This window comes from Rhinolophus ferrumequinum, chromosome 6 (genome assembly GCF_004115265.2).
Source record: "Rhinolophus ferrumequinum isolate MPI-CBG mRhiFer1 chromosome 6, mRhiFer1_v1.p, whole genome shotgun sequence".
In the NCBI taxonomy this organism is placed as follows: Eukaryota; Metazoa; Chordata; class Mammalia; order Chiroptera; family Rhinolophidae; genus Rhinolophus; species Rhinolophus ferrumequinum.
In genome coordinates, this window is record NC_046289.1 from 40,422,200 (window position 1) to 40,435,240 (window position 13,041).

The window sequence follows — 13,041 nt, forward strand, 5'->3', positions numbered from 1 at the left end:
GGCACCCAAATTGCACAAGGAAGCCCTGTTTGAATCACAGTGTAGGTTGTGGCACAGCTCCTTCCTTCTAAGCTAGGTTGGGTCTTCTCTACTGGAAAGTCCTGGCTTTGTCACTTCATCCCTGACATCAAATTGGGGGCCCATTTTCCTCCCAATATATATGTAACCTACCATTTACTTACTACAGTGACTATAAGCAGAAATGATTTTTTTCAGTTTCTGAAAACTAGCCTATTTCACAACTCAGCTAACAACTAGCTTGATTCAAGAATGAAAACTCTCCCAGTACAGACTTCTCCTTCTCTTCAGAAGCCAAGCTAGGGGGAAACAAATGAGCCTTGTGCTCTGCCCTCAAGGTCAACAGATTGAATGTGGCCTTGTGTGTGTTGTGAATGTACAGTACATGACATCATGCATATTCAGTGGGCTTTTCCAACCACCAGTCTCACTAATGACCAAAATTTCTCTTTTTAGAAAGGCTCTTCTCTTTGACTCCTGGTACTTTCACCTTTTTTTTTCTGTCTTAACCATGATTCTTCTTCTTTCCGACTTGCTCCTTTTTCTCTCCTCTTCTCTGCTCTCCTTTTTTTTTTTTTCATTTTCTGTCCTTTCCTCTCTTTTCCTTTGTCCTGCCTTTCCTGTTCTCTCTTCCCTTCCTCTCCGTTCCCATCCTCTCTCCCTCTTGTCCTTTTCATTCTCGGTGCATAAAACTAATAAAGATACCTGACCTCCACTATCAATTTTAGGTGGATAAGTGGAAAACTTCCATATCACATTCACCAAGTTCCAATCCTGCCTCTCACACAGACTGCTAGATGTTTATATTTGGATATCCTATTATTAAATCTAAAATAAAACTTATAATCCCCCAAAGAGACTCTCCCTTCCATTTTCTTTGGCTTTGTGAATGACAGTTCCAGTCTCCCAGCTGCCCAAACTTGGAGCCTCATAATTTTCTCTTGTTCCTCCCTTAACCACTCCATTGAGCTAGGCAATGAATTCTGCTCTTTCGATCTTTAAAATGCATCCTAGCCCATCCCTCCTCTCCATTTCTACCATCACCAGGTGGTCCGGGCCTTGTCATACTGAATTATAATAATGGACCCCTTTATGTTCTTCCAACCCTTTACTCATTTTTTTCCTTGGGTCCCCTCTAGACCCACTGCCACCCCAGATGATTCTCACTTGAACACTACTTGACTCATTGCTTGAGTCATATCACACCTAAAACTTTGTATGAGTATCTAACTAAACCTGCTCTGCAGGAACCTCAGGCTGGCATTTGACTTTTCATAATTATTTCCACATGATATGTCAAACCTTCTCTCCATCCAGAATAGTTTCCTCCTGATCCTGTATTTACAGTGTTAATTATCTCTCCAAACCTTTCCTTGTACTTTCATTCTCATTCATTCTCATGCAACAGTGCTTCCTCTCACCTATCTATGACCTATCCGTTCTCCAAATCCATATGAAACCCTCTTCCTTCAGAAGGGATTTAGGGATGAAATGACAGGATGTGGGGGTTTTGCTTTAAAATAATCCCATAGGTAGTGGAAACGGTGTGTGAAAAGTATAAATGAGGTGACCTGGCCATGTGTTGATGTGTTAGGTATACAGGGTTTCATTATCTATTCTCTCTACTTTTGTATATGTTGAAATTTTTATTGATAAAAAGTTTAAAATGAGAAATGAAGTAGAAGCTATAAGTATGACTATCAAACATGGTATCCCATACCAGCAGGACTCAACAGTTAGGGAAGATTCCAACGCATGGCAAGTTGGTCTTGGGAAGGATTGGTGGGGAAGAAGAGACTCATGGCCACCTAATTTCCTATAAATACTACAAGATTTGTGTCTATTCTGTTTATTATTTTACCCAGCATAATATTTTCCTAGCCTTCCATAGTATTTGTTGAATGAATTTATTGAATGAATAGAAGATCTATAAGTCAAGATAGATCGAAAAACAGCCTGCGAATCCATTCTGTAAAAGAAGGAATGGCCATGCTTCTCTTAGGTTCCAAATCTATTCATAGGAGTATACCAGAAAAGCACAGATAAAGGCCTCAGACAGCTCATCTAGTCTAAAAGTTGTCATTGTGTTTTTCTCATTCTTCACCTGTGGATAAAACAAAGAACAAATAAGTCTCTACCCTCTGGGGCTTGTATACTAGAGGAGATACAGACAACAAAATACATGGTCCAGAGAAATAAATGCAGAGTGAGGTACATAGTGCCATATGGGTGTACAGAAGAGGCACTGCTGACTCGGGAGTCCCAGGAAGTTCTTCCCCGAGCTGGAACCAGAAGGATGACTAGGAGTTGGTCTTTTGAAAGGGAAGGGAAAACTTTTTCTTTCAGGAAAAAAAAAAAATCTTGCAGAAAAGAAGAAGGAATGAAAGAAGTTTGCTATGAGTGGGTCATTCAACAATGGGGATGGGGTGGGGTGGTTGTGAAGTGTCAAGAGATAAGACTAAACAAAAAGACAAGAACCAGATCCTGCAGGGTCTGATAGGTTGTTTGAAGGAATGTAAACTCCATACAAAAGCTAAGAAAAGACATCGAAAAGTTTTAGAGTAGTCAGAGTGACATATCAGATTTTGCATCTTAGGAAGTTCTATCTATCTAAAAGTACAGAGAACAGATGGGGGAAGGGGCAAAATGGAGCCTGAAAACAGGGAAAGAAGTTAGAAAGCTGTTGGAATCATTTTAGAAAAACATGACTGTGCCCTCACCTACGGATAGAGTGGAGATACAGGCATTTTAGGGTGAATGGTGAAGCCCTACTTCAAAACAGAAAATGAGGAAATGAAGTAGGTATCAGTTTGTGTGGACCTTCCTCACATGCAAGTTGTTTTTTTGTTTGTTTGTTTTTTGTTTTTTGGCCAAAATAGCTTTTATTTGGGAAAATAAGGAACTTTATTTAAAATGGTCCTACAATATAGGGAGTGCCCAATTTAGGAATGGAATAGAATGTGAAGATGGGGGTAGACTGGTGGCCTGAGAATGAGGAAACCAGGTTGTAGTTTTTAAGTGCTATATGGATTGTTCCACTAACTTTGTTTTATCACACATAAGTTCTTCCATTTCTTTTGTTCATTGTCTCCATTTACGGAGGTTCATTTTCTTGAATACTCCATGTTTCTTGGTTGGGGGCTTATCTCTGTGTTGGAGATTCCCTGTTAGAGTCTCGGTTGCATCTGTCTGCCTGGTCGACCTGAGACAGAGGCATGAGTTGCCTTTGTGACTTGCATTGTGGCCTGCTTGCAGGGAGAGGAAAGGATGTGTCCCCTGGCAGGGCACCTTACCGGTTGGCCTGTTAGATGTTGTACTTACCACTCCCTCCGAAGGTCATCAGCCACTTGCTGCCCTGTCTCGACCTGTTGGAGCCTGGAGGCCGACACCCCGTCACTGCTGCCTGGCTGCTGTCGCTCTGGTTTCTGCACCCTGTCTCTTGTCCTGGACCCTTTCTTGCTGCAGGGTTTTACAGCCTCCAGGTGTACATGCCCCTGATTCTGCTCCTGTCTCTCTCAGAAGTCTCAGATGGATCTGGACTACAGATTTCCGTTTTAATCCAACCTCCTCAACTTTTATTCCTTAAGTTATTTATGATCAAACTCTTAATCTAGCTTTTAAGTACAACTATTTTTAGGACTTGGAAGGAAACGGCAACATATACTTGATGCACCATTTTGAAATGGAAGTCTCAGTCCTGGCTCAAACCAGCCAGGTGTCTCAGAAGCCAACCCTCTAACCATCATTGGGATTAGTGTTTATTCATCCATCTGCTGAAAGTGAGATAAGAAGAGGATGTGAAATTTGGTTAGGAAACAGGGACACTTTATTTATTTTCTTTCTTTCTTATTTTTTTATAGAACAAATTGTTTATGAACATAGAGGTGTAATAAAAGAAGCTTCCAGGGAAGCACATCCTTCATTCTAGGCAATTATTTTCTTAAAGCTGATTTCTTGCTAATACCTGAGTGAGAAGTTAGAAGTTTGCATGCCAAAGAATATTTTTTGGTCACTGGGAAATGGGTCACTCAATGTCAGAAGAAGATCTCGGTTTGCCTTTTGGAGTTTGGGGTTACATAACCCCACAATGAGTGAATTTCAAGCCCCTGGTTCTGGCAGAGCTGCCTCCTCTGGGCTGAGAAGCAGTTTGGTTCCAGGCAGCTGGAGAATTTATGGACATCTGAGGCCCATGCAACTGGGCAGGAGAGAAGCTTGAGAAGGAGCCCAGCCAGGTGCATATGATCAGGGCTGTAGCTGGGGAGAGGGGATTCCTTTACCGGGAAGGAGCCTGAGGGGCTGAGTCATCATTGCAGAGGATTTGAAGGGCTCTGGAATTCTCATTCGGCCTTGGTGGTGAAATGAAATTGGGCTTTGATCCTCTGCCCAGGGGCAGGCCCTGTTGGAAAAGATTCCAATCAGAGGCTACTGTCTGTTTTCATGGAGAAGGGGAAGAATCGCAAAGTCCTGGAAAAGAATAAGGAAAAATTTTAAAGCTCTCTGCTCTCAGGTGCTCTTGCCCTCTTGCTCTCTTTTTTAAGGGACGGGTATCAGTCTATTCAGATACAATGTAAATAGGATTTAATATTTTTGTTAAGAAATCATTGCTTTATTTCATTTCAAGATGCTGTCTAAAAAGATTCAAGACCATCTGAGCATTTTTAAAAATTAAAATGTGTGTGGCCTACACAGAAGGTAAGGAAGTGGGGGTGGGTGACTGTGTGCAAAGGGATTAACCATGACACTTAAACTTCGGAGCCCTCACTTGCAGGGTCCCCTTCCAGGGCCCTGACAATGTGTTCTCCTGGTCATAGTACACAAGGGTGAGCAAGAGTAAAACTGATGCCTCTTGCTACCCTAACTTCACCATCCCTTCATATCATGTGGCACCCGGGCATTTTGGGATCTGGCTAAAGGATGTTACATTAAAGATGCATTGAGCCTGAGTTCGATGTGATATATTTATATCGTTTGCAGGCACTTCTGGGTATAGTTATTCTAGCTATTTAAATATAGGAATGGCTTTCAAGAATGCTCTTTTTAAAAAAAATAAAATTAATATACAATTCATATACCATAAAATTGACTCTTTTAAAGCATAGAGTTCAGTGATTTTAGTATATTCACAAGGTTGTATGACTTTCACAACTGTCTAATTCTAGAATATTTTCCTCACCCTCCAAAAGAAATCCTGTTAATAGTCACCCCATTTTCTCCCTCCCCTACCACCAGCCAGCTCCTAATTTTGTAATCCCCTCCTAATCTATTTTGTTTCTATGAATTTGCTTATTCTGGACATTTCATATAAATGGAATCATATAATATGTGTGCCTTTTGTGTTGGCTTCTTTCACTTGGTATAATGTTTTCAAAGTTCATCCATGTTGTAACTTTATTCCTTTTTATGGCTGAATAATACTCCATTTTGTTCATCCATTCATTAGATGATGGATATTTAGGTTGTTGTCTGAAATTATCTTCCTAACCAGTGTGCTAACTTGTCCAGCATCAAGGTCCAAGGCCAGAGGTGCTGTCATACAATGAACATGGCCCAGGGTGTCTGATGCCAGAAGGGTTGCAGAGGATAAACAGGTTTGAGAATCCAGAATCAGAAGCTACCACAGTAAAGACTAAACCTATCTATTCTCTCTATCGAGAATGCTATTATAAAATTGTTGTCAAATAAAGAGATTGCCAAAATATTTGCAGTCAAAAAAATATAGGAAAACATGTAGGTGTGCAGGTAGTTAGTTAATTAAAATATCTTGTTTTTCTAGAATTGGGATATTCTTGGTAATTATTAATTTTTTCAAAATGTGTGATTTGTGGTTTATTTTCTCACTTTAAATAAACACTTTTAATCTAATTCTATATTTGTAATTTTGCATTTCTTTTTTCAAAAGAAGCCCCCCAAATCATATGTAAGCTAGGTGCCCCTCAAAACCGGGCAACACTTTCAACCCACCTTCTCTGTCATCTACTTAGAGGTGGCCTGGAGCTTGTGTGACGGATTTCCTCCCAGGAAACTACATAGCAAGCTGCTCATTTGGTTGCTTTCCACCATTTTATCGTCCACTTTTTGTTTGTTTGTTTGTTTGTTTGTTTGTTTGTTTGTTTGTTTGTTTGTTTGTTTGGCTCAGGAGAACTTTCAGGAGAAACTAGCTCATGCAACACCTTTATTAAATGTGCAATACCTGGAAGGGCTGCTGTGATTGACTGAATATTGTTCAGCAACTACTCCGCTCACCACTTCCCTTCCCTTTCAGGTGGAGTCCATCTCCTCCTTTTTCAGGTGGAGGGCTTGGCCATGTGACTCACTTTGGCCAATGGGATGTGGGCAAAGAAGTCCCGTGACAGTTTGAAACCCAGCTTCAGTAGCTTTGTAGGTTGCCCCATTAGATCATGTTCCAGAAGCCGGTGGTCCTTCAGCATGACTGAAAGAAGACACGCAAGAGAGTCCTGCATCCTGAACCCATATTCAGCCTGAAGAAGATTCACTGCCTCTGACCTGCAGACCATGAGTGAGAAATAAACATTCGTTATTCTGAGCCACTAAGAAGGGGTGTGTATGTGTGTGTGTGTGAAACAGTGGAATTGCAGCAAGAGCTGACTAATAGAGTTGCTCATTCCCAGTCTGAGCAGCAGAACTAATGTCGTTTCTCTCCCAGGAGGCAACTGAGTTTAGTCCTAAAGCTCAAATTTCCAAGATCTCTGACAGCATCCAATACATCACCTTTACTCCCATGTTAGCACGCTTCCATCTTTCAAGGAAACCCATTTCTGGGATAAGGTCATGTCTTCTTTCCCCCTCTCCCTTCAGCTCTAATTTTAAATACAAAGTATTTCACGGTTTCCACTCTCTATAATAGCATTTTTATCACTTCAGCTTCTTCCAGATGTAGCCCCTTACACTTCCCCCACCCTCTAATCTATAGCTTCAACCCTATCAAAAGCCTAAAAAGTATCGGGAATATCCGGCAGTTATAATTTCAGAAATTTAGCCAAAAGTATAATCACAAAAATATATTAAAATGTATGTGCAAGGATGCAAGATATAAGAAACAACCTAAATGCCAACTATAGGGAATTGGTTAAATAAGGCATATCAATATAATGGAATGCTCACACTGCAACAATTAAAAGTGATACAGTAAAAATGTGTTTCTTGACATAGAAAGGAGACAGTTACCAAACAGAATGAACAGTAGAAACTCATTTTATGAGCACATATATATGTATATGTCAAGAAAGATATGTGCCAGTTATTTAGTGGTTATATCTGGTTGTTAGAATTATGGGTGATTTTTACTTATTTCATTTTGCTTATTTTTTTCTTTTGCTAACTGTATTTACTAATATTCTGCAAAGAACATGTTTTACTTCTGTAGTAAAAATTAAACAAATGTATTATTACCTTCACAACTGTTTTAAATGAGTTGAGAGGACTCTTTTATTTCTCTCTCTTTAATTTTTAATATTATTTCATAGATATTCAGGGGTTAGGGGTAAACGAAGGGGTTTTACACAAAGTAGATGACAAGTGCAGTGATGAAGGGACTTCTGTTCACAAAGAAGACAGCAAAGGTCCAGGCACGTATATATAGAGAAAGGGCAAGAAATGCAAGGTTACTACAGTGATGTAGATATACAGGTAAAGATGGACTTCCTCCCGTGTCCTTCCTATATTTCAGCACTTGCGGATGAGCTTGGGATTTGCATTTCCTGAGGGAATACAAATCAACACAGGATGGAAGCAATGGTTGCGTCCCATCCCCAGAGGCCCATATGTTCTCTTACCATAGAGTCCTGGTTGGGGAGGAAGGGGCAGATCCAATCGACAGAATTTTTAATTCATTATATTTTGCCCAATAGAGTCAGGAGTGAGCCACCTTTTGCTGCTCGAGGATCAGTTTAAGAAAACTAAAGTTCCTGAGAGGCTTAAATGACATGTAGAAGGTCACACAGAAAGCTAGTGGTGAAGTCAGCCTGACTTTCACCCCAGTACGTATTCTATCCATGTCATTTCAGTAATTTCTGAGATGACTTATGATGGTGGCAGCGGTGACAAAGTTAACTCAGTTAGAGAAAAAAGCCATCCTTTGCGTAAGCATCTGCCTGAGTCATCTAACACCACCATATAGATAGATGGCCCCTAGAAAAAGTATGCAATGCTTCATGAATTTGCATGTCATGCTTGCACAGGGGCCATGCTAATCTCGGAAACAATCCAATTTCAGTACACATGCTGCCAAAGCCAGCGCAAGAGGATCTATTTTTGCTGACCATGACATGAGCTCTCTACCTCTTTTAGTGAAGGGGTGATTCCAAATTCAGCGTTCCCATCTGAAATAAGTAAGCAATGTAAAGAAATAAAATGAAAATGACAAAATACAGGAAGAGAGATAAAACAGTAAAATATGTTAAGATAAAATTAAACAATCAGATAAGCTAAAAAAAAAAAAGATCACAGAATAAGACTCTGTCTAAACAAAGGAGGTTAAAACAGCAGCAGAAAATAAAGCTGCATTTCTTTATAGCAAAAACTTCTTACAGGGCTGAGCAACCCTACTGGAAAGCCAGAGGCTCTTTGGCTTGATCATCATGGAGCAGAGGAGATAAACTAGTAGTGTGCTGGAGGTGACGATTGTGCATATCTCTTCTTGGCTCTCCGTTCAGTGAAATCAGCTATGGTGGGAGTATTTGCACCATAAAAATCATCAAATGCTATAAACCAGGACTCTTATCCTTAAAGAACTGGTTGTTAAACATTTACCAGCACATTACTGAGACAAACCATAGAACCTTTCAGGGAAAAATCTAGGGATCATCAAGTCCCTAGATTTTTCTGGCAGAAGTTCAAAAGTATACAAACTCTCCCTCTAACCACTTGACCTCACTATCCCCTGCCCACCACAATGCCCCAGGACTCCCTGAAAACAAAAAACAAAAAACTTCCCCAAACACTGGCTTGTTATACCCAAGCAGAAAATCCCCCAGGGGCTCTTAGAGCAGACCTGGGAACCCAGTACATTCTCATGAAGAAGCAAAAGAATAAATGCAAGTATGACTCCTGCCATGCACAAGGCTGCCACCTCTAAACACAAAGTGAAACCCGAATTGTTCTTTTGAACTTACAAGGAAAATATAAAGGAAATTAAAAGAGGGCCTTTCCTACAACTAGACTGAGAAACAATGGCTTAAAAAACCGGTGGGGGGGGGGGTGGGGAGAGAAAATAAAAAAGACCTTTAATGGCACTTGAACTTGTAGAAGAGCAAATCTAACTTCCTTTATATTTTCTCTCCGATATCTGCAGCTCTGTCTTGAGTAGAATTGCAGATGGTCTTTTGTTGCTTTTTTTTTTTTTTTTAATGCCTGGAGAAACAGCTCAGCTTTTAAAGTAGAATTATTAAAATAATTCTGGGTAAGATGCAAAATCTTTCACTTTTTCCATGCCATCAACTCTTCTTGCATTATTATAAGTTCTCGTAAGCTTGGCAATTTCCCTTCCCTCCCCCCCCTCCTCAGTGGCACTCTCGTAATAAAGAGGGTTCAAGGGACATGATACCTTCTGATTGGGTTTCTGTGGGACGAAGTCGCAAAGGGTTGAGGAAAGAGAGCGAGAGTGGTCAGGCCACTTTACACGGTTGTCGTTTTTTATTCTGGTGTCTTTAGGTCTTATATCTATATATATATATATACGATCAGTTGGTGCTTTCTGTAACATCCCTTTAAGAACAATGAAAAGCTTAATTAAATGGATATAATATGCAGAGGGTAATAAGGAAAAGAAACTCCAGATCCTGAGAAATTTTAAAAATAAGATAAACTCTGTACTTTGGTGAAAAATAATGCTTAAAGGTTCTATTATGAAAGCAGCCATGTGTATTAAAGAAAATTTAGAATGTTTGGAAGCATAGAAAGTAATAGCAGTCACCAGAGCCCCAGCATCTAGCCATGATAGCTGTTTCCATTTTGATTGGGTTGTCTCTAACGTCTGTTTATATGTATGCATGTATGTATTTATTCAGATATAGAGCAGAATGCAAATGGGCAGCCGTTGAGCCAAAAAAAAAAAAACACAAAACTGGCAGATTTTTATTTGGCCCATGCAATATATTTATGATTTATATTGACTTTAACATGCAAAAAATGAAGGGGTTTCACATTAAATCCAGATTTAGGATTTTTCTTGAATACTTGAACGTGCATTCCCAAATGGCAGGAGCTGAAGAGAGGTGGTCACCCTCAGAAGAGGCATGTACTTACCAATTTGGAAATTGTCCTGATGTAGTTTCTTTTATTTGTTAATGCTGCCTGTTTGGCTTCTGTAGTTATTTAAGTTTGATGCCCTTGATGTAGAGTTTTGTTTTTTTTAATCATTGCACTCATTTTGTTCATGCAATTTTATGCTCAGCTCTTTTCTCTAAGCAATACATCCTTAACCTTTTTCTGTGTTTTCTCCAGTGTACATACAGTTGTACTTATCAAGTGCACAAACATATGAAAAGTATCATTTGGAATATATTAATATTTTCTTCCAATTTTTTATGCAACTATTTTTTAATAGTGGGAATTATACTGTACACAGTTTTCTCTCCATATTTTTCACTTTTCCTTGTATTATAAATATTTACACTACCCATCAGCTATATGCAGCTTAGTTAACTTAGTATTTCCTTGACAGTTGGATATTTAGGTTTTACTTTTTCTGTCATAATTATGTTATAATGAATATATTTGTGCTGAAAGCTTTTTTCTATATTGAGAATTCTTCTGCCAGGATATCTTCCTAGAAATGGGCTACGCAGTTAAAGGATACCAGCACTTTTAAGGCTCTTGATGTGTGTTGTCAAATTGTATCCCAACAGGGCTACCCCGTGTTCCGATTTACACATGGATCTCTGTTATGTGACACTATGTTTCCCGACACCTTTAACAGCATTAAATATACTACATATTCATAACTGATTTGATACAGAAACATAGTACCTTCTGGTTTTAATTTGCATTCTTCTCCTCCCCAAGAACCCAACTTTGCCTTTGAAAAGAGCAGAACACCAAGGAAAGAGAATCCCTACTTCATAAGGCCAGCCGTGGGCAGCCACAGCAATGAAGGTGGAGGCAAATGTTAGAGGCAGAAACCTAGGAATCCCCGGTGGAGGCAGAAGAAGCCAGGAGCAGAGGTACCTGAGGACAGGATGCGGCAAAGGAGTGGAGGCCACTAGGGTCAGGACTGTGCAAACCAGGAAGGTTTAGACAACTGTCTGTGATCCAGACCTCACAGCGAAAACCTACAATAGCTAAATCCACAGTATACAACAGTTTTCGTCTTCTAGTGAGTTTTCAGGTCCAAAGCCCTAATGAGCCGGTAGTCTCAGAGGCCACTTTAAATTTTCCACCATAGGTCATTTCTCCATTTCTTTAACCTTCTCCCCAAGTCATCCTACCAGTTTAAAATTCCTCGGGAAAAAGGATGTGTCCAGAACCTACTGTTCTGAATCCAAATCATTTACTTAACTCACAGAAGCACTTAACCAAACTAGAAACCAAGTATTACCACGGACCTGGACTGTGGGGCCTGAAGTAAAATCACCCAAGACAGGAAGAATTCCACATGGCCAATCAGATTTCAGAGCTAAGGGCAACATAGGGAGTAGAGCTATTTATTATTAACATGGACAAAAATCTTTTCATATGTTTTTCCTGTGAACATTTCATAAAGCCAAAGTTTGAAGGAAAAAGGGAAATATGAAAATCTGAAACATTATATGAATAGATGAATATATTTAGCTATAGCAATTTGTAATCAAACTTGAAGGAAGCAGTTGTTCCTAGATTCAATTTGAAATTAACTTCATTAAAGGCTTTTTTTTTTCAGTTTCTATCTGTGGGCTTTAGATCTTATTGCCAAGGAAAATGAGAATGGGGAGCACACAAGTTATTATAATTGTCCCTAGCTCACAATATGTTAATGTAAGTATTGGTTACTACATCAGGGCTAGCAAACCTAAGCGAGCTCACACAGTATTTATCTTTCTCTGTCTGACTTATCTCAGCACAATGCCCTCAAGGATTATCCATATTGTCACAAATGGCAGAATTTCCTTTTTCATGGCTGAATAATATTTCACTCTGTGTGTGTGTGTGTGTGTGTGTGTGTGTGTGTGCGTGTGTGTGTGTGTGTGTGTGTGTGTAGCACATCTTATTCAGTTATTCATCCAATGGTGGCCTTGTGTTGTTTCAATATCTTGTCTATTGTAAGTAATTTGGCTGTGAACATAGGGTTCAGATACCTCTTTGAGATAGTGATTTCATTTCCTTCAGATAAATACCCAGAAGGGGAATTCCTGGATCATACTGTAGTTCTATTTTTAATTTTCTTAAAGAAACTCCATAGTGTTTTCCATAGTAGCTGCACCAATTACATTCCCACCAATAGTGCGAAAGGATTCTCTTTTGTCCATATACTTGACAATATTTGTTATCTCTTGTCTTTTTTTAAAAAAAATTTAATTAAAAAATTTTTTTATTATTAGTTTCAGGTATACAAAACAATGTAATAGACATTTATGATAGCAGCCATTCTGACAGGTGTGAGGTGATATCTCATTGTGGTTTTGATTTGCATTTCCCTGATGATTAGTGGTTATGAGCATCTTTTCATGTACCTGTTGGCCGTTTGTATGTATTCTCTGGAAAAATGTTCAGTTCCTCTGCCCTTTTTTTAAATCCAATTGTTTTTTTGCTCTTGAATTGTATGAGTTATTTATATATTTTGGATATTAACCCCTTACTAGATATGTATCTGGCTCATAATATGTTAATACCATATAAGTATTGATCTATACCTCAGGGCTAGCAAACCTTGCCAAATCTAACCTGTTTTATATAGTCTATGAGCTAGGAATGGTTTTTAGATGTTTAAATAGTTAGAAAAAAAATTAAAAGGAAAGGAGTATTTTGTGACATGTGAAAATTATATGAAATTCAAATTTTAGTGTCCGTACATCCAGCTGTATTGAAACA

General features: G+C 39.1%; 1 non-coding gene across 1 annotated transcript; it reads right to left on the bottom strand.

The window, feature by feature from the left end:
* Window positions 1-8,171: 8,171 nt before the first annotated feature.
* Window positions 8,172-8,273, bottom strand: LOC117024382 (U6 spliceosomal RNA). The gene has a single exon (XR_004423447.1). It is a non-coding gene; the product is annotated as a U6 spliceosomal RNA (small nuclear RNA).
* Window positions 8,274-13,041: the final 4,768 nt, after the last annotated feature.